This window comes from Tamandua tetradactyla, chromosome 16 (assembly GCF_023851605.1).
Source record: "Tamandua tetradactyla isolate mTamTet1 chromosome 16, mTamTet1.pri, whole genome shotgun sequence".
NCBI classification, from domain to species: Eukaryota; Metazoa; Chordata; class Mammalia; order Pilosa; family Myrmecophagidae; genus Tamandua; species Tamandua tetradactyla.
In genome coordinates, this window is record NC_135342.1 from 26,134,812 (window position 1) to 26,153,726 (window position 18,915).

The window sequence follows — 18,915 nt, forward strand, 5'->3', positions numbered from 1 at the left end:
CATACTAGGACTTGCAGTGTATCAATGTCACACCACATTACATTAGGAGCTGTAGTCCTCTCATCGCCCATTTCTATGCCTGTTAACTTGTCTCAGGCAATACTGAGCAAGGGGATTGGATTTACCCGGCCGTAAAGCTCAAGGAGCTTTCCCCCACCGTATTGGGAACTGCAGTCCCTAAGGCGGGGCACATAAGAAGCTTTAGTTTACCTGTCATGTTCCCTATCTACTATCGCTAGGGGACGTTAGGGGACACTAGGGAACAGGTTAGACTGAAGGAGATGGCAAAATCGATGGAATTCCGGAGAGGTCTTATTGGAAACTGAGTTTCTACAAGGAAGGCAAATCTAGATCACTGGCCATCAGACCCCTGGAGATAATGAGAAAGGCACAGGCTTAGGAGGGCTGCGCCATGGTCGCTGGGACAGGTAGTCCCGCCTCCGCGGTCCTAACTGCGAACTGTAGTCCATTTGTCATTGCCGAATACCATTTCAAGCCCCCAGCCCAGCAAGATGAAGCCTCCAGCCCTGAGGGAGATCCATCCGGCACCGAGGCATCCGTAGGGGCGTCTCGCTATTCCCGTCCAGCCACCTTTTCACGCCATTCTCCCTGTTCCTTCCTCCTCGTTCTCTTTTTGGAAAGCCAGGTGCAAGCCACTGCTCTGAACTGGAGAGGAAGATACCGGCAAGAACCTAGAGAAAAAGGGCGGAAGAACATGTGAGGAAAAAAGGGTGGTACTTACCAAAGGGAGTGGGACCAGAGCTTCCGAGTTTGCCCTCAGCCGGAAGTAGGGTGTAGTGCGGAGCTTTCCCGAGCATCTGTCTTCGCTCTCCGCGCGCACGCGCGCGTGGTCCTGAGGCCCACGTCCCTTATTGTCTCGTGTATCCTAGCCCAGCCACTGATGTTGAAAGGATGCGTAGTCGATGATTCTTGCGGGTTTTACCACCAGCGTGTGTTTGCGGCGTTTCTGATCCCAGACAAAGCCGAGATGAAGCTGTGCAGGTCGGCTTGGTTTGCGCAGGAAAGACCCTTGACCGGTTCCAGACATCTATCTCAGCTACTGTCCAATGACCTTCAGAGGATACTTTAAAAAATGGATACTTCAAAATATATAAGTATGTTCCAAGTACTGTTTATCTGAAATTTAAATTTAACTGGAAATCCTGTATTTTATCTACCAACGCTGCTTTAAGTCATTGTTGGGGGGAGGAGGGAGAACGGTTGGGCGGACTAGGGGTACTTTGTCCTCGGGTTTGCCTTTCAGTGACCTCCCTTCCCCACCTGTTTTCCTCTGCTGGGGGTGGTGCGGAAAGAATCCAGAAAAACGTTTGGGTACTGCCTGTCTGTGTTCTACCACTGTTATTTTTATAGTAGATTGGACTTTGGAGCTTCTTTAGACACCGTGGGGCTTGGGTACTGCCATCATAAATGGCCACAGTGATTCCCCTTTCCACAGCAGAAGAGTGGGCCATGCACAAAGAGCCGGCCGATGATGCAGCCCTCTGTCATAAAGGCCTCATTCACACACCCCTGCTAGACAAGTGACAATGGCATAATAGCTTAGAACATGGCTGGAGTATGATTCACTGGCTCTCCCACATTCTAAGCTGGATGTCTGGGGTTTTCCTCACCTAGAGAAATGGGATAATAATACCACGAAGTGGGCTTGCTACATTTAGCAGATAAAAGTGTGGGACATCCAGTTGAATTTGAATTTCAGTTAAAAAACCAGATACTTTAAAAATATTAATTATATTCCAAGTACTGTTTATCTGAAATTCAAATTTAACTGGGAATGCTGTATTTTATCTGCCAACACCGCTTTCAGTCATTGTTAGGAGACAGTGCAGGAACAGTCTTTAGAACAGTGCCTGGCCCATGTAAACACACAATACATTTCATTTATGTGAAAGGCAAAAACTCCTCCCACTGTCCCTTACCCCCCCCCCCCCCCAGTATATAGTGTCTCTGGTCCTCTGGCTGTACTATCTCTTATTGCCAGCCCCGCAGAAAGCCACTAAATCATAAAAGGTCAGTTTAAATCCCTCTCCACCCCACTGTAATATAGTGATTCTGCTCCACTATCACAAAGGGCCAGATTCCCCCTGCCTCCCAGCACTTGGTACATTGATGTGGGATTTTCAGGTTCTTAATAATGTTGGTGCTGTGTCAGTGGATACGTGTGTGTGTGTGTGTGTGTGTGTGTGTGTGGTGGAGTGTGATGGGGCGTCTGAGGCATTATGATGTTGGAGCCAGTGACATTCTTTCCATGGGAGGTTGTGACTAGAGTCTGTCTCTTCCAGGATTAGGGGTATGCTATCCTTTGTAGATAATAAAGCTTTTGTGAGTTAGAAGGGAATATTGACTGATCCCCTATTGGTATTAACAAGTTTTCCTAGCTTGGAGAATGTTTATTGAGTATCGTTGGTCCCACTGGGCTCATTAAGGCATCTGCTATAATGTAGAATAAGATTATTCAGTGTAGAAGTCTAAAGGAAAAAAAGGAAATGTGGCAGAATGTAGAATTGCAAATGTAGGTCTGACTCTAAAGTTTCTCTTCCATCTCTCCTATTTTCCCTGAAGCTCAGCATGCCCCTCACCTCTTTCACTATAATAGTGCAGCACCCTGAGTTTATATTACACTTTCATTGGAAAGCCTTTTGAATTTCAGTTATCTCATTTTATTTTCCTAAAGCCTGTAGTAGGGAGAAGAGGAGGGATATTCCTCCCTGAGGGCAAGCATGAAGTGTAAAAGTGTGGAGTAAAAATAGAGTAAAATGCTTGACTCTTTTCAATCTGGTGGAGTGAAGTCTTAGCCCTGGATTTAGTCAAAAGCTTCATGCACTCTCCGTTTTCTCAGTTGGAGCTCCTTGTCTTAAACACCAGAAGAAACTTTAGGGAGCCTCTGAAATTGTGGGAGCTCACCCTCATCCTTTCCATGTCAGCTTGGTGTAGTAGCCCATTCTATCTGTCCTGTATCATCACTCTTCTTTTTTAATGGCTTCTTCCTCCCAACATTTAAATGTTTAGTTTTCTCATTAAAAATTCTTCTTTGAGTAGGGAGACTTTAGAGATACATAGAAACTGTAGATGGCTGAATGGTTAGCTAATGAGGTTGAACTCAAATGTAAGGGAATAAATAGAAGTGAAGGCAGTTCACTATGGGTCTATAAGTAATATTATCATATTGAAGGTGAACATGATTGAAAGGGGTTTTATAGACCTATGTGTCCCACTGATTAACACTACAAATATAAATAAGTTCTTGCATGAACTACTTCAAAGGTATGATTCTTCTGCAAAGAGTGTTTAAGTTCAGGGTATAGGGAGAAAACTGCTATTGCATGCTATGGGCTATATTTAACAGGAAAACATCAGCAGTACCACAGCAACACCAGGGGTAAATAATGAGGGAGGGACAAGAGTTAAGGGGACATTTAGATTTCCATTTTGGTGAGGGCGTGTTTTACTGGGTATCTTTCTCTCGGGAACAGTGAAATTATCTAAAATTGAGAGTGTTGATGGACTGTGGACTTTGAACATTATACATGATGTTTAACGAATGCAGGTGGCTGAAGGATGCACTGACAGAGAAATAGGTTGGCAAATGATGGTATATACATATGATCAAATATTGTGCCGCTACAAAAAGGAATGAAGTTTTGAGGCATGCAACATCGTGAATGAACCTGTGGGACATTTGGTGAGGTATGGGAGATAACTCCCAGGGATGAGTCGGCCCTGGCACTGGGGATCAACTTTTTCAACATTTCCTGTATTGGATACTGCTGACATCATAGCTTCAGAGCTCTAACTCTGAGTCTCAGGTGTCACATAAATACCTGAAGTTTCTGGGAAAGACCATGTTATATACAAACAGTTCAGTATCTCAGAATTTATAATTAATGGTTACACCTCCTGAATATAGTGACTGCTATATAAACCTTACAATCTAGGAATGTTTACAATAAGCCCCAACCTGTAATCCATGCTCTCAATTTTAATTTACCAAATTTTTATATTATAGTTGGTCCATATGATTGAGGCATGATAATATTTGTCTTTTTGTTCCTGACATTTCATTCAGGAAATTCATTTCATTCATACAAGCTCTTAAGGTTCATTTCATCTAGTTTCATGCCTCACAACTTCATTCCTTCTTGCTGCTGTTCAGTAGTACATTGTATGTGTACACCATAGTTCCCCTTCCATTCCTCATTTGTTATACCCTTAGGCCTCCTCCATTCACTGTGGATCATGAACACTGCCATCAGAAACACCAGTGTACAAATGTTCATTCATGTCCCCACACTCAGTTCCTCCACGTATACACTGAGCAACGAGATTTCAGGATCATATGGCAAACCCACCCCTAGCTTCCTGTGGAACCACCACACTGCCCTTCAAGGGGCTAGACATCTCATTTCCCTACCAACAGTGAACAGGTACTAGCATTTTCTCTAGCACTTGTTTCTTTTTTTTTTTTTTGCATCGGTAGGCACCAGGAACCAAACCCGGGTCTCCAGGATGGCAGGCGAGAATTCTGCCTGCTGAGCCACTATGTCCTACCCTTCTCTCTGTTCATTTTTAAATAGTTTTATTCACACATCATACAATCCATCCTAATTGTATAGACATGACTTACCACCATACTCTATCTGAAGACATTTCCTTTGCTTCCATACAGAATCCATACCCCTTTCCCAATCCCCCTGCCTATTGATATTTAGTTTTGGCATAATGCCTTCATTACATTTATTGGAAGCATATTACAATGTTACTGATGTCTATAGACCCTAGTTTACATTGATTGTACTTTTCTCATATGCCATCTATATTCAATACCCTGCAATACTGACATTCATTTGTTCCCCCTCATGCAAAAGCATTTTTTAATTTTTATTTTTAATTGCTACCAGTGTACATTCTAGGCTTTCCTAAATTATACCTTGTCAATCTTTATCCTCTACCTTTCCTTGTGGTTTCCATATGGGCCCTCAGCCCTTCTCCCTCTGTCATACTCATTTGCAGCTTCATTCAGTGTACCTACACTGTTGTGCTACAATCAGGTAGTATTGTGCTATCCGTTTCTGAATTTTTACACTCAGTCCTGTTGCACAATCTATATTCCTTCAGCACCAATTGCCCAATCTCTATCCTAGTTTTATCTCCTGGTTATCTGTGTTCTCAGCTTCAATTCTCCAAGTTCAGTCATTAATATTAGTTCATATTAGTGAGGACATATGTATTTGTACTTTTGTTTCTGGCTAATTTCACTCAGCATAATGTCCTCAAGGTCCATTCATGTTGTTAAGTACTTCATGACTTTATTCTGTCTTATAGCTGTGTAATATTCCATGGTATGTATATACCACAGCTTGTTTAGCCACTCATCCATTGACGGACATTTGGGCTGTTTCCATCTCTTGGCAGTTGTATATAATGCTGCTACAAATGTGCAAATGTCCCTTTGTGTCCTTGCCTTCATGTCCTCTGAATAGATACCTAGCAGTGGGATTGCTGGATCATATGGCAATTCTATACTTAGCTTCCTGAGTAACTGCCAAACTGCCTTCCAGAGTGGGTGTATCATTTGCTTTCCCACCAACAGTGGATAAGTGTGCCTATTTCTCCATGTCCTCTCTAGCACTTGTCTTTTTTTTTTTTTCATAATGGCCATTCCAGTGGGTGTCAGATATCTCATTGTGGTTTTGATTTGCATTTCCCTAATAGCCAGTGAAGTTGAGCCACTTTTCATTGTTCCTTTTAGTCATTTGTATTTCTTATTTTGAGAAGTGTCTGTTCATGTCTTTTGCCCATTTTTTAATTGGGTCATTTGTCTTTTTGTTGTTGAGTTGAAGAATCTCTATATATTCTGGGTACTAAACGCTTATCTGATACATGGTTTCCAAATACTGTCTCCCATTGCATAGGCTGCCTTTTTACTTTCTTGACGAATTTCTTTGATGTATGAAAGTGTTTAATTTTGAGGAGTTCCCATTTATCTATTTCTTTCTTTAATGCTTGTGCTTTGGGTGTAAGATCTGGAAAACTGCCTCCTATTACAAGTCTTATGAGCTATTTCCCTACATTTTCTTCTAAAAGTTTTATAGTCTTAGCTGTAATGTTTAGGTCTCTGATCATTTTGAGTTAATTTTTTATAGGCTGTGAGATATGAATCCTTTCATTCTTTTGTATATGGATATCCAGTTCTTCAAGCACCGTTTATTGAAGAAGCTGCCCTGTCCCAGGTGAGTTGGCTTGACTGCCTTATCAAAGATCAGTTGTCCATATATGAAAGGGTCTATATCTGGATACTCTGTTCGATTCCATTGGTTAGTGTACCTGTCTTTTGCCAGTACCATGCTGTTTTTTTTTTGTTTTTTGCATGGGCAGGCACCAGGAAGCAAACCTACGATAGTGTTTTTTTTCTTTTTTTTTCGTGTTCACTGATTTTTTTTTATTAATTAAAAAAAAAGATTAACTAACACAACATTTAGAAATCATTCCATTCTACATATGCAATCAGTAATTCTTAATATCATCACAAAGATGTATGATCATCATTTCTTAGTACATTTGCATCGATTTAGAAAAAGAAATAGTAAGACAACAGAAAAAGAAATAAAATGATAATATAGAAAAAAATAAAATAAAAAATACAAAAAACATATATAAAAAAACACACAAACAAACAAACAAAAAACTATAGCTCAGATGCAGCTTCATTCAGTGTTTTAACATAATTACATTACAATTAGATAATATTGTGCTGTCCATTTTTGAGTTTTTGTATCTAGTCCTGTTGCACAGTCTGTATCCCTTCAGCTCCAATTACCCATTATCTTACCCTGTTTCTAACTCCTGATGGTCTCTGTTACCAATGATATATTCCAAGTTTATTCTCTAATGTCGGTTCACATCAGTGGGACCATACAGTATTTGTCCTTTAGTTTTTGGCTAGTCTCACGCAGCATAAAGTTCTCTAGGTCCATCCATGTTATTACATGCTTCATAAGTTTATTCTGTCTTAAAGCTGCATAATATTCCATCGTATGTATATACCACAGTTTGTTTATCCACTCGTCTGTTGATGGACATTTTGGCTGTTTCCATCTCTTTGCAATTGTAAATAATGCTGCTATAAACATTGGTGTGCAGATGTCCGATGTGTCTTTGCCCTTAAGTCCTCTGAGTAGATACCTAGCAATGGTATTGCTGGGTCGTATGGCAATTCTATATTCAGTTTTTTGAGGAACTGCCAAACTGCCTTCCACAGTGGTTGCACCATTTGACATTCCCACCAACAGTGGATGAGTGTGCCTCTTTCTCCACATCCTCTCCAGCACTTGTCATTTTTTGTTTTGTTGATAATGGCCATTTTGGTGGGTGTGAGATGATATCTCATTGTGGTTTCGATTTGCATTTCTCTAATGGCCAGGGACATTGAGCATCTCTTCATGTGCCTTTTGGCCATTTGTATTTCCTCTTCTGAGAGGTGTCTGTTCAAGTCTTTTTCCCATTTTGTAATTGGGTTGGCTGTCTTTTTGTTGTTGAGTTGAACAATCTCATTATAAATTCTGGATACTAGACCTTTATCTGATATGTCGTTTCCAAATATTGATTCCCATTGTGTAGGCTGTCTTTCTACTTTCTTGATGAAGTTCTTTGATGCACAAAAGTGTTTAATTTTGAGGAGTTCCCATTTATTTATTTCCTTCTTCAGTGCTCTTGCTTTAGGTTTAAGGTCCATAAAACTGCCTCCAATTGTAAGATTCATAAGATATCTCCCTACATTTTCCTCTAACTGTTTTATGGTCTTAGACCTAATGTTTAGATCTTTGATCCATCTTGAGTTAACTTTTGTGTAGGGTGTGAGATATGGGTCTTCTTTCATTCTTTTGCATGTGGATATCCAGTTCTCTAGGCACCATTTATTGAAGAGACTGTTCTGTCCCAGGAGAGTTGGCTTGACTGCCTTATCAAAGATCAAATGTCCATAGATGAGAGGGTCTATATCTGAGCACTCTATTCGATTCCATTGGTCGATATATCTATCTTTATGCCAATACCATGCTGTTTTGACCACTGTGGCTTCATAATATGCCTTAAAGTCAGGCAGTGCAAGACCTCCAGCTTCGTTTTTTTTCCTCAAGATGTTTTTAGCAATTCGGGGCACCCTGCCCTTCCAGATAAATTTGCTTATTGGTTTTTCTAATTCTGAAAAATAAGTTGTTGGGATTTTGATTGGTATTGCATTGAATCTGTAAATCAATTTAGGTAGGATTGACATCTTAACTATATTTAGTCTTCCAATCCATGAACACGGTATGCCCTTCCATCTATTTAGGTCTTCTGTGATTTCTTTTAGCAGTTTTTTGTAGTTTTCTTTATATAGGTTTTTTTGTCTCTTTAGTTAAATTTATTCCTAGGTATTTTATTCTTTTAGTTGCAATTGTAAATGTGATTCGTTTCTTGATTTCCCCCTCGGCTTGTTCATTGCTAGTGTATAGAAAAGCTACAGATTTTTGAATGTTGATCTTGTAACCTGCTACTTTGCTGTACTCATTTATTAGCTCTAGTAGTTTTGTTGTGGGTTTTTCCGGGTTTTCGATGTATACTATCATATCGTCTGCAAACAGTGATAGTTTTACTTCTTCCTTTCCAATTTTGATGCCTTGTATTTCTTTTTCTTGTCTAATTGCTGTGGCTAGAACCTCCAACACGATGTTGAATAATAGTGGTGATAATGGACATCCTTGTCTTGTTCCTGATCTTAGGGGGAAAGTTTTCAATTTTTCCCCATTGAGGATGATATTAGCTGTGGGTTTTTCATGTATTCCCTCTATCATTTTAAGGAAGTTCCCTTGTATTCCTATCTTTTGAAGTGTTTTCAACAGGAAAGGATGTTGAATCTTATCAAATGCCTTCTCTGCATCAATTGAGATGATCATGTGATTTTTCTGCTTTGATTTGTTGATATGGTGTATTACATTAATTGATTTTCTTATGTTGAACCATCCGTGCATACCTGGGATGAATCCTACTTGGTCATGATGTATAATTCTTTTAATGTGTTGCTGGATTCGATTTGCTAGAATTTTGTTGAGGATTTTTGCATCTATATTCATTAGAGAGATTGGTCTGTAGTTTTCTTTTTTTGTAATATCTTTGCCTGGTTTTGGTATGAGGGTGATGCTGGCTTCATAGAATGAATTAGGTAGCTTTCCCTCCACTTCGATTATTTTGAAGAGTTTGAGGAGAGTTGGCACTAATTCTTTCTGGAATGTTTGGTAGAATTCACATGTGAAGCCATCTGGTCCTGAACTTTTCTTTTTAGGAAGCTTTTGAATGACTGATTCGATTTCTTTACTTGTGATTGGTTTGTTGAGGTCGTCTATTTCTTCTTGAGTCAGAGTTGGTTGTTCATGCCTTTCTAGGAACTTGTCCATTTCATCTACATTGTTGTATTTATTAGCGTGAAGTTGTTCATAATATCCTGTTATTACCTCCTTTATTTCTGTGAGGTCAGTAGTTATGTCTCCTCTTCCATTTCTGATCTTATTTATTTGCGTCCTCTCTCTTCTTCTTTTTGTCAATCTTGCTAAGGGCCCATCAATCTTATTGATTTTCTCATAGAACCAACTTCTGGTCTTATTGATTTTCTCTATTGTTTTCATGTTCTCAATTTCAGTTATTTCTGCTCTAATCTTTGTTATTTCTTTCCTTTTGCTTGCTTTGGGTTTAGTTTGCTGTTCTTTCTCCAGTTCTTCCAAGTGGACAGTTAATTCCTGAATTTTTGCCTTTTCTTCTTTTCTGATATAGGCATTTAGGGCAATAAATTTCCCTCTTAGCACTGCCTTTGCTGCGCCCCATAGGTTTTGATATGTTGTGTTTTCATTTTCATTCGCCTCGAGATATTTACTAATTTCTCTTGTAATTTCTTCCTTGACCCACTCGTTGTTTAAGAGTGTGTTGTTGAGCCTCCACGTATTTGTGAATTTTCTGGCACTCTGCCTATTATTGATTTCCAACTTCATTCTTTTATGATCCGAGAAAGTGTTGTGTATGATTTCAATCTTTTTAAATTTGTTGAGATTTGTTTTGTGACCCAGCATATGGTCTATCTTTGAGAATGATCCATGAACACTTGAGAAAAAGGTGTATCTTGCTGTTGTGGGGTGTAATGTCCTATAAATGTCTGTTAAGTCTAGCTCATTTATTGTAATATTTAAATTCTCTGTTTCTTTATTGATCCTCTGTCTAGATGTTCTGTCCATTGATGAGAGTGGTGAATTGAAGTCTCCAACTATTATGGTAGATGTGTCTATTTCCCTTTTCAGTGTTTGCAGTGTATTCCTCACGTATTTTGGGGCATTCTGATTCGGTGCATAAATATTTATGATTGTTATGTCTTCTTGTTTAATTGTTCCTTTTATTAGTAGATAGTATCCTTCTTTGTCTCTTTTAACTGTTTTACATTTGAAGTCTAATTTGTTGGATATTAGTGTAGCTACTCCTGCTCTTTTCTGGTTGTTATTTGCATGAAATATCTTTTCCCAACCTTTCACTTTCAACCTATGTTTATCTTTGGGTCTAAGATGTGTTTCCTGTAGACAGCATATAGAAGGATCCTGTTTTTTAATCCATTCTGTCAGTCTATGTCTTTTGGTTGGGGAATTCAGTGCATTAACATTTAGTGTTATTACTGTTTGGGTAATACTTTCCTCTACCATTTTGCCTTTTGTATTATATATATCATATCTGATTTTCCTTCTTTCTACACTCTTCTCCATGCCTCTCTCTTCTGTCTTTTCATATCTTACTCTAGTGCTCCCTTTAGTATTTCTTGCAGAGCTGGTCTCTTGGTCACAAATTCTCTCAGTGACTTTTTGTCTGAAAATGTTTTGATTTCTCCCTCATTTTTGAAGGACAATTTTGCTGGATATAGAAGTCTTGGTTGGCAGTTTTTCTCTTTTAGCAATTTAAATATATCATTCCATTGTCTTCTAGCTTCCATGGTTTCTGCTGAGAAATCTACACATAGTCTTATTGGGTTTCCCTTGTATGTGATGGATTGTTTTTCTCTTGCTGTTTTCAAGATCCTCTCTTTCTTTTTGACCTCTGACATTCTAACTAGTAAGCGTCTTGGAGAATGCCTATTTGGGTCTGTTCTCTTTGGGGTGCACTGCACTTCTTGGATCTGTAATTTTAGGTCTTTCATAAGAGTTGGGAAATTTTCAGTGATAATTTCTTCCATTAGTTTTTCTCCTCCTTTTCCCTTCTCTTCTCCTTCTGGGACACCCACAACACATATATTTGTGCGCTTCATATTATCATTCAATTCCCTGAGCCCCTGCTCAAATTTTTCCATTCTTTTCTCTATAGTTTCTGTTTCTTTTTGGATTTCAGATGTTCCATCCTCCAGTTCACTAATTCTATCCTCTGTCTCTTTAAATCTACCATTGTGGGTTTCCATTGTTTTTTTCATCTCTTCTACTGTGTCTTTCAATCCCATAAGTTCTGTAATTTGTTTTTTCAGACTTTCCATTTCTTCTTTTTTTTGATCCCATACCTTCTTCATGTCCTCCCTCAATTTATCGATTTCGTTTTTGAAGAGGTTTTCCATTTCTGTTTGTATATTCAGAATTAGTTGTCTCCGCTCCTGTATCTCATTTGAGCTATTGGTTTGTTCCTTTGACTGGGCCATATCTTCAATTTTCCTGGTGTGATTCATTATTTTTTGCTGGCGTCTGGGCATTTAATCAGATTTCCCTGAGTGTGGGATCCAGCAGATTGAAAGACTTTCCTGTGAAGTCTCTGGGCTCTGTTTTTCTTATCCTGCCCAGTATGTGGTGCTTGTCTGTCTGCGGGTCCCACCAGCAAAAGATGTTGTGGGTCCTTTAACTTTGGAAGACTCTCGCTGCTGGGTGTGTGGTGGAGACAGAGGAAAGGTTGTAGGTTGGTTTTAATGGCTTCAAATTGTGAAGTCCTGGGATCTGAGTTCCTTGAGAGAGGGATTCCACCTGAGTTGCATTTCACCCCTCCCACGGGGAAGATTCAGGTGGTAGAGAGCCCTGAAAGCAGCCTGTTTCTGCGTTCGGGGCAGTTGTAACCTATGTAATCCCAGCGCTGAGCCCAGAGGCAACGAAGCCTCCATAGAAAAAGCCGCAGAAGGCTCTGTTTTGCTGCCTTTCCTCTTTTTCAGTTAGCCCAATCGGCGATTTCCGCCTTGATCAGTTTTGCCTGAGCTGAGGGCCTATTTTTAGTAGTCAGAAGTTGTTCATTAATGCCACTATTGGTGTTAGGTTGGGCTCAGTCTCTTCTACTGTTGGAGACTCTTTCCTTTCCCTCCAGAAAGTCGCCTGTCGGGGAGGGGTGCCAGCCACCGTGGCTTGGGGAACCGCCAATCCAAATCTCCCAGCCTGCCCGGGAAGCCGCGTGTGTGGAAGGGGCTCCGGTTGCCGGCCACTGCGCGTTGGGTGATCGCCACTCTGAGGCTCCCAGCTGGCCCGCGAAGCCGCGCGTGGGGAGGGGTGCTGGCCGCTGCAGCTTGGGGAACCCAATCCAGAGCTCCCAGCTCGCCCGGGAAGCAGGGCAGGAGCTCTGGCCGCCAGCCGCCACAGCCCGGGGAAGCGTGCGCCTCTCGGGGACCTCACCACAGCAGAGACTCTTAGCCGGTCCAGCCATTCCAGAATGGGGTACGCTGTGTGTTTTGTCTCTGTCATGGCTCCGGGAGCTGTTCTGTACTGTTTCTAGTTCTTTAGTAGTTGTTCTGGAGGAGGAACTAAGATCCGCGCGCCTTACTAAGCCACCATCTTCTCCCCAAGTCCTACGATAGTGTTTTGATGACTGTTGCTTTGTAATATGCTTTAAAGTCAGGTAGGTGAGACCTCCCACTTCATTTTTCTTTCTCAAGTTATTCTTGGCTATTTGGGTGTGCCAGTTTGAAAGGATGTATGTACCCTAGAAAAGCCATGTTTTAATCCTAATCCTATTTTGTAAAGGCAGTCATTTCTTCTAATCCCTATTCAGTACTGTATGTTTGAAACTGTAGTTAGATAATCTCCCTGGAGATGTGACTCAATTAGGTGTGGTTATTAAATTTGATTAGATGGCGATGACTCCATCCCTTTAGGTAGGTCTTGATTAGTATACTGGAATCCTATAAAAGAGGAAACATTTTGGAGGATTTAGGAGATTCAGAGAGAGCAGAGAAGAACGACATAGCCATGAGAAGTAGAGAGTCCAACAGCCAACGACCTTTGGAGATGAAGACGGAAAATGCCTCTTAGGGAGCTTCATGAAACAGGAAGCCAGGAGAAAAAGCTAGCACGTGATGCTGTGTTCACCATGTGTCCTTCCAGCTGAGAGAGAAACCCTGACTGTGTTCACCATGTACCTTCTCACTTGAGAGAGAAACCCTGAATTTCATTGGCATTCTTCCACCAAGATATCTTTCCCTGAATGCCTTGGATTGGGTGTTACTATAGACTTATTTTAATTGGGACATTTTCTTGGCCTTAGAACTGTAAACTAGTGACTTATTAAATTCCCCTTTTAAAAAGCCATTCTGTTCCTGGTATATTGCATTCTAGGAGCTAGCAAACTATAACAGACTTTGGTACCAGAGGAGTGGGGTGCTGCTGTGGTTTGTAAATACCAAACATGCTGGAATGGCTTTTTAAATGGATAAGGGGAAGATTTTGGAGGAATTGTGAGACACTTGATAGAGAAGGCCTGGAATGCTTTGAAGGGACTGTTGGTAGGAATGTGGACTCTAAAGACACTTCTGCTAAGGCCTTAAACAGAAATGAAGCATGTGCTATTTCAAACTGGAAGGAAGACAATCCTTGTTTTAAAATAGCAGATAATCTGGCAAAATTGACTAGTGACTTTAGCTGGAAGGCAGATTTTAAAAGCCATGAACTTGGATATTTAGCAGAAGAGATCTCCAAATTAACTATGGAAAGTGCAGCCTGGTTTCTCCTTACAGCTTTTAGTTAAATATGACAGGGGAGAGATAAGCTGAGAACTGAGCTCTTGGGTACAAAGAAACCAGAAATTGATGTTTTGGAAAATTCTGGGCTTCCAGGAAAGGAGACCCAGAGAATAGTGTCCCATGTGAGGAGTTGGCCAAATGTGGAACCAGTCAGTCATTTCAGAGAAAGCCAGGATAGGATGTGGAGTTATCCAGGAAGGATTTGTGGAAACTCCTTATGTCTGATGGGCATGATCCAAGGCTACTACACAGAAAGCCAATGAGAGTGTTGCAGGATCTGTAAGAAGAGAACCACTGCCGGTCAGGACTGAGAAGGACAGAGAATGGACACATTGGAGGAAAAATATCTTCAGAGGCAAAATCGTGGAGGCCGGGGTCTGAAGTCAAGAAGCCTCGGGCCAGGAGATCAGACCCACCCAAGCATGTGGAGAGTGTGAGTTTGCCCCAGAGACAGAGGATGGGCCTTCCATCTTGTTGTAGTGGAAGAGTTGTGCCACCCCAGGCCTTGGAGAGGGTGAAGCATATTCCTTGGGGTTTGGGAAAACCCTGGCTGCCACCACATGGAGGGGTTGAGCATGTGCCCCAGAGATGGCAGAGAGCCTGGGTGCAGCCCCGATGCTTGGAGATGGTGGAACTGAGAAAAAGGTGGTCTCTCCAGTGTCCCTCAAGATTGTGTTTGTGTTCAGTTCTCTAGACCCTTGGAAAGGGAGGGACTGCCGCTTTCTAAAGCCCTGAAGATAAATGCCTCTCAGACTTTGAAATATAATGGACTTTGCCCTGCAGTTTTTCGAAACTGTATGGGTCCGGTGACCCCTGTGTTCTTTCTTCCCTATGGAAATGGGAATATGTATCCTATGATTGTTCGTTCTTTGTATGTTGGCATCACATGACTTGTTTTGAGTTTTTACAGGTCCAGAGCCAGAGGATAACTTTGCTTTAGGACAGACTATGCCTTTAACTAACTTTGATAGGAGTTTGTACTGTTTCTAACTTTGTATTTCATTTGTATTGCTACTGAAATGGTTTAAGAATTTCTGATATTGTGATGGAATTAATATATTTTGTATATGGGAAAAACATGTCTTTTTTAGGGTACAGAGGGTGGATTGTGCCAATTTGAAAAGATGTATGTACCCTAAAAAAGCCATGTTTAATCCTAATCCCATTTTGTAAAGGCGGCTGTTTCTTCAGATCCCTATTCAGTACTGTATGTTTAAAACTGTAATTAGATAATCTCCCTGGAGATGTGACTCAATCAAGAGTGGTTGTTAAGCTGGATTAGGTGGAGACCTGTCTCCACCCATTTGGGTGGGTCTTGATTAATTTACTGGAATCCTGTAAAAGAGGAACTATTTTGGAGAATGTGAAAGATCCAGAGAGAGCAGAGGAGAATGGCATAGCCATGAGAAGCAGAGAGTCTACCAGCCAGAGACTTTGGAGATGAAGAAGGAAAATCCCTCCCGGGGAGCTTCATGAAACAGGAAGCCAGGAGAGAAAGCTAGCAGATGACGCTGGGTTCGCCATGTGTCCTTCCAGCTGAGAAGGAAACCCTGACTGTGTTCACCATGTGCCTTTTCATTTGAGAGAGAAATCCTGAACTTCATCAACCTCCTTGAATCAAGGTATCTTTCCCTGGATGCCTTAGATTGGAAATTTCTATAAACTTGCTTTAATTGGAACATTTCCATCGCCTAAAAACTGTTAACTTGCAACTTATTAAATTCTCCCTTTGTAAACCCTTCCATTTCTGTTATATTGCATTCCAGCAGATAGCAAACTAGAACATTGGGGAACACTGCTCTTCCAAATAAATTTGATTATTGGTTTATCAATTTCTGCAAAGTAAGTTTTTGGGATTTTAATCGGTATTACATTGAATCTATAAATCTTTTTGGTTAGAATTGACATCTTAACTATGCTTAGTCTCCCAATCCAGGAATATGGTGTGCTTCTACATTTATTTATGTTTTCCATGACTTCTTTTAGCAATTTTTTAAATAGTTTTTTTGTGTGTAAGTCTTTTGTATCCTCAGTTAAATTTATCCCTAAATATTTGACCTTTTGGTTGCTATTGTAAATGGAATTTTTTTCTTGATTTCCTTTTCAGATTGCTCATTACTAGTATATAGAAACTCCACTGATTTGGGGTGTTTGATCTTGTACCCTTATACTTTCCTATTCTCATTTATTAGCTCTAGTAGTTTTGCTGTGAATTTTTTTGGGCTTTCATGATATTGTATCATATCATCTGTGAACAGTGAGTGTTTTACTTCTTCCTTTCCATTTGGATGCCTTTTATTTCTTTCTCTTGTCTAATTGCTCTGGCTAGAACTTCCAGCACAATGTTGAATGACAATGGTGACCTTGAAGATCATGTTAGCTGTGGGTTTATCATATATTCCCATTATCATGTTGAGGAAGTTCCCTTCTATTTCTATCCTTTGAAGTGTTTTCAACAAGAAAGAATGTTGAATTTTTTCAAATGTCTTTCTGTATCAGTTGAGATGATCATGTAGTTTTTCTGCTTTGATTTGTTGATATGGTGTATTACATTAATTGATTTTCTTGTGTTGAACCATCATTGCATACCTGAAATAAATACCACTTGGTCATGGTGTATAATTCTTTTAATGTGCTGCTGGATTTGATTTGCAAGTATTTTGTTGGGGTTTTTTTTTTTTTTTTTTTTTTTTTTTTTTTTTTTTTTAAGGAAAGACAGAGAGAAGGAAGGAAGGATAGAAGGAAGGAAGGAAGGAAGAAAGGGAAACATTTTTAAACATTTTCTTGTTTTATTGTATTCTGTTTCTCCGTTTTTGTTACATGGGCTGGGGCCGGGAATCGAACCGAGGTCCTCCGGCATAGCAGGCAAGCACTTTGCCCGCTGAGCCACCGCGGCCCGCCCCATTGTTGGGGATTTTTGCATCTATATTCATTAGGGAGATTGGTCTGTAATTTTTATTTTCTGTTGTATCTTTGTCTGGCTTTGGTATGAGGGTGATTTTGGCTTTCTAGAATGAGTTAGGTAGCCTTCCCTTCTCTTCAATTTTTTTGAAGAGTTTGAATAGGATTGGTACTAATTCTTTCTTTTTCTTGTGAAAAATAACATATACAAAAACAATAAAGCAGGTAAGCCCTTGATTTCTGTTCTTTCTTGTTTTTTGCATGGGCAGGCACCGGGAATCAAACCTGGGTCACTGGCATGGCAGGAAAGAACTGGGCTTGATGAGCTACCTGGACTCCCCTCTTGTTTTTTAATATAGGCATTTAGGGCAATAAATTTCTCTCTCAGCACAGCCTTTGCCACATCTCATACATTCTGATAAGTTGTATTCTTATTTTCATTCATATCCAGAGCTACTGATTTCTCAAGCAATTTCTTCTTTGACCCACTGGATGACTCCACCATCACCTTTGATCCTTCTCCCACTCTTTAGGGTTATTTGGGCTATGCCCATTCTAACTTTTTCATGTTGGAAGGATCTGTCAGTAATATGGGGTAGGGAGATGCAAATTTTTATATTTGCAAGTGTTCCCTATTGATTCTGTCTCTAGAGAACCCTAAAATATAACTTGGTACCAGGAGTGGTTCTTAAGAAATGGAATCTTAAAAATAGGTGTTTATGGTTTTCTACTCTGACTGGACTCAAAGGCACTAAGGACTCTGATTCCCATAATCAGAATGACACTCCCAATCCATGGATTAAGTTGGCAAAAGAAATAGCCCAAATATCACCATTCAATTCTCCTAATATTTTGCTTGTACAAAACCAGGCTCTGGGTGATAATGTTTTTGACACCTTTACAGAGTTTTGTGGAAATAAAAGGTGTAGAGATGTTGGCTGGTTGTTGTTAGATACACTGGATACATTAAGGAGTGAAAGGGATGGGCTTAAGGCTTCAAACGAGAAGCTTAAGCACTGTCTGACAGATATAGAAGTTTCTATGAGTATCCTGAAGGAAAATCTTATTTCCTGTAGCCCTAGACTTGAGATCTCTGAAAATCAGACTCAGAATCTTATTGTTACAGTAGTAACTTTACAACGTAAACTGAAATCTCAATGTTGCATGGTGTTTGCCATTAAAGTGAGGGCATTGATTGGAAAGGAGTGGGAACCTGAAAAATGGGATGGTAACAAATGGATTGATAATGATGTCGGGGGTGAGGTTGAAACCCTAGGTCATGTTGAGTCTTCTCTAGATAACCCTGTAGTAGTCTGCCCTGGGGACATAGCCACCTGTTCTAGTTTGCTAGCTGCCAGAATGCAACACACCAGAGACGGATTGGCTTTTAATAAAAGGGATTTATTTTGTTAGTTCTTCAGAGGAAAGGCAGCTAACTTTCCACTGATGTTCTTTCTTACGTGGAAGGCACAGGATGGTCTCTGCTGGTCTTCTCTCCAGGCTCCTAGGATCCAACAACTTTCCCCGGGGTGACTTCTTTCTGCATCTCCAAAGGCCTGGGCTGAGCTGCAAGTGCTGAGATGAGGAATGCCGAGCTGCTTAGCTGTACTACATTGCGATCTCTCATTTAAGCAACAGCCAATTAAGTCAAACATCACTCATTGCAGCAGACACACCTCCTTTGAGTTTGCTGTCTAATTATTATAATAGCCGCGTCTACCCTGTCTTTGGCGATTAAGTGCTGCCACCTGGCTTCTGCCAACTCGGGATCCGGTCATCCCCATTGTGTTTAAGGATTCCAGCTCAGTGACAGCAGTTCCTACAGTAATATCTGACCTACAGAGAAGTGCAACTACAGAGCTCTTTAGGGATGATGGTGCTAGTCTCACAAATTTATTTCTCACTGTTCTGGTAAAAGGTGCATCCTCTGGACATTCCTGGGGTGTAAGAGCAGGCTTTGCATGATAAATCCACTCTAACATTCCAATCTCTCTAAGCCTCTGGATCCCCTC

General features: G+C 40.5%; 1 protein-coding gene across 1 annotated transcript in view; it reads left to right on the forward strand.

The window, feature by feature from the left end:
• The first annotated feature begins 815 nt into the window (after positions 1-815).
• The window catches only part of LOC143658371 (WD repeat-containing protein 87-like), a 107,127-nt gene continuing 89,027 nt past the window's right edge, over positions 816-18,915 (forward strand). The window contains 1 exon segment of the mRNA XM_077130475.1: positions 816-1,115. The gene's annotated coding sequence lies outside the window, so the exon portion shown is untranslated.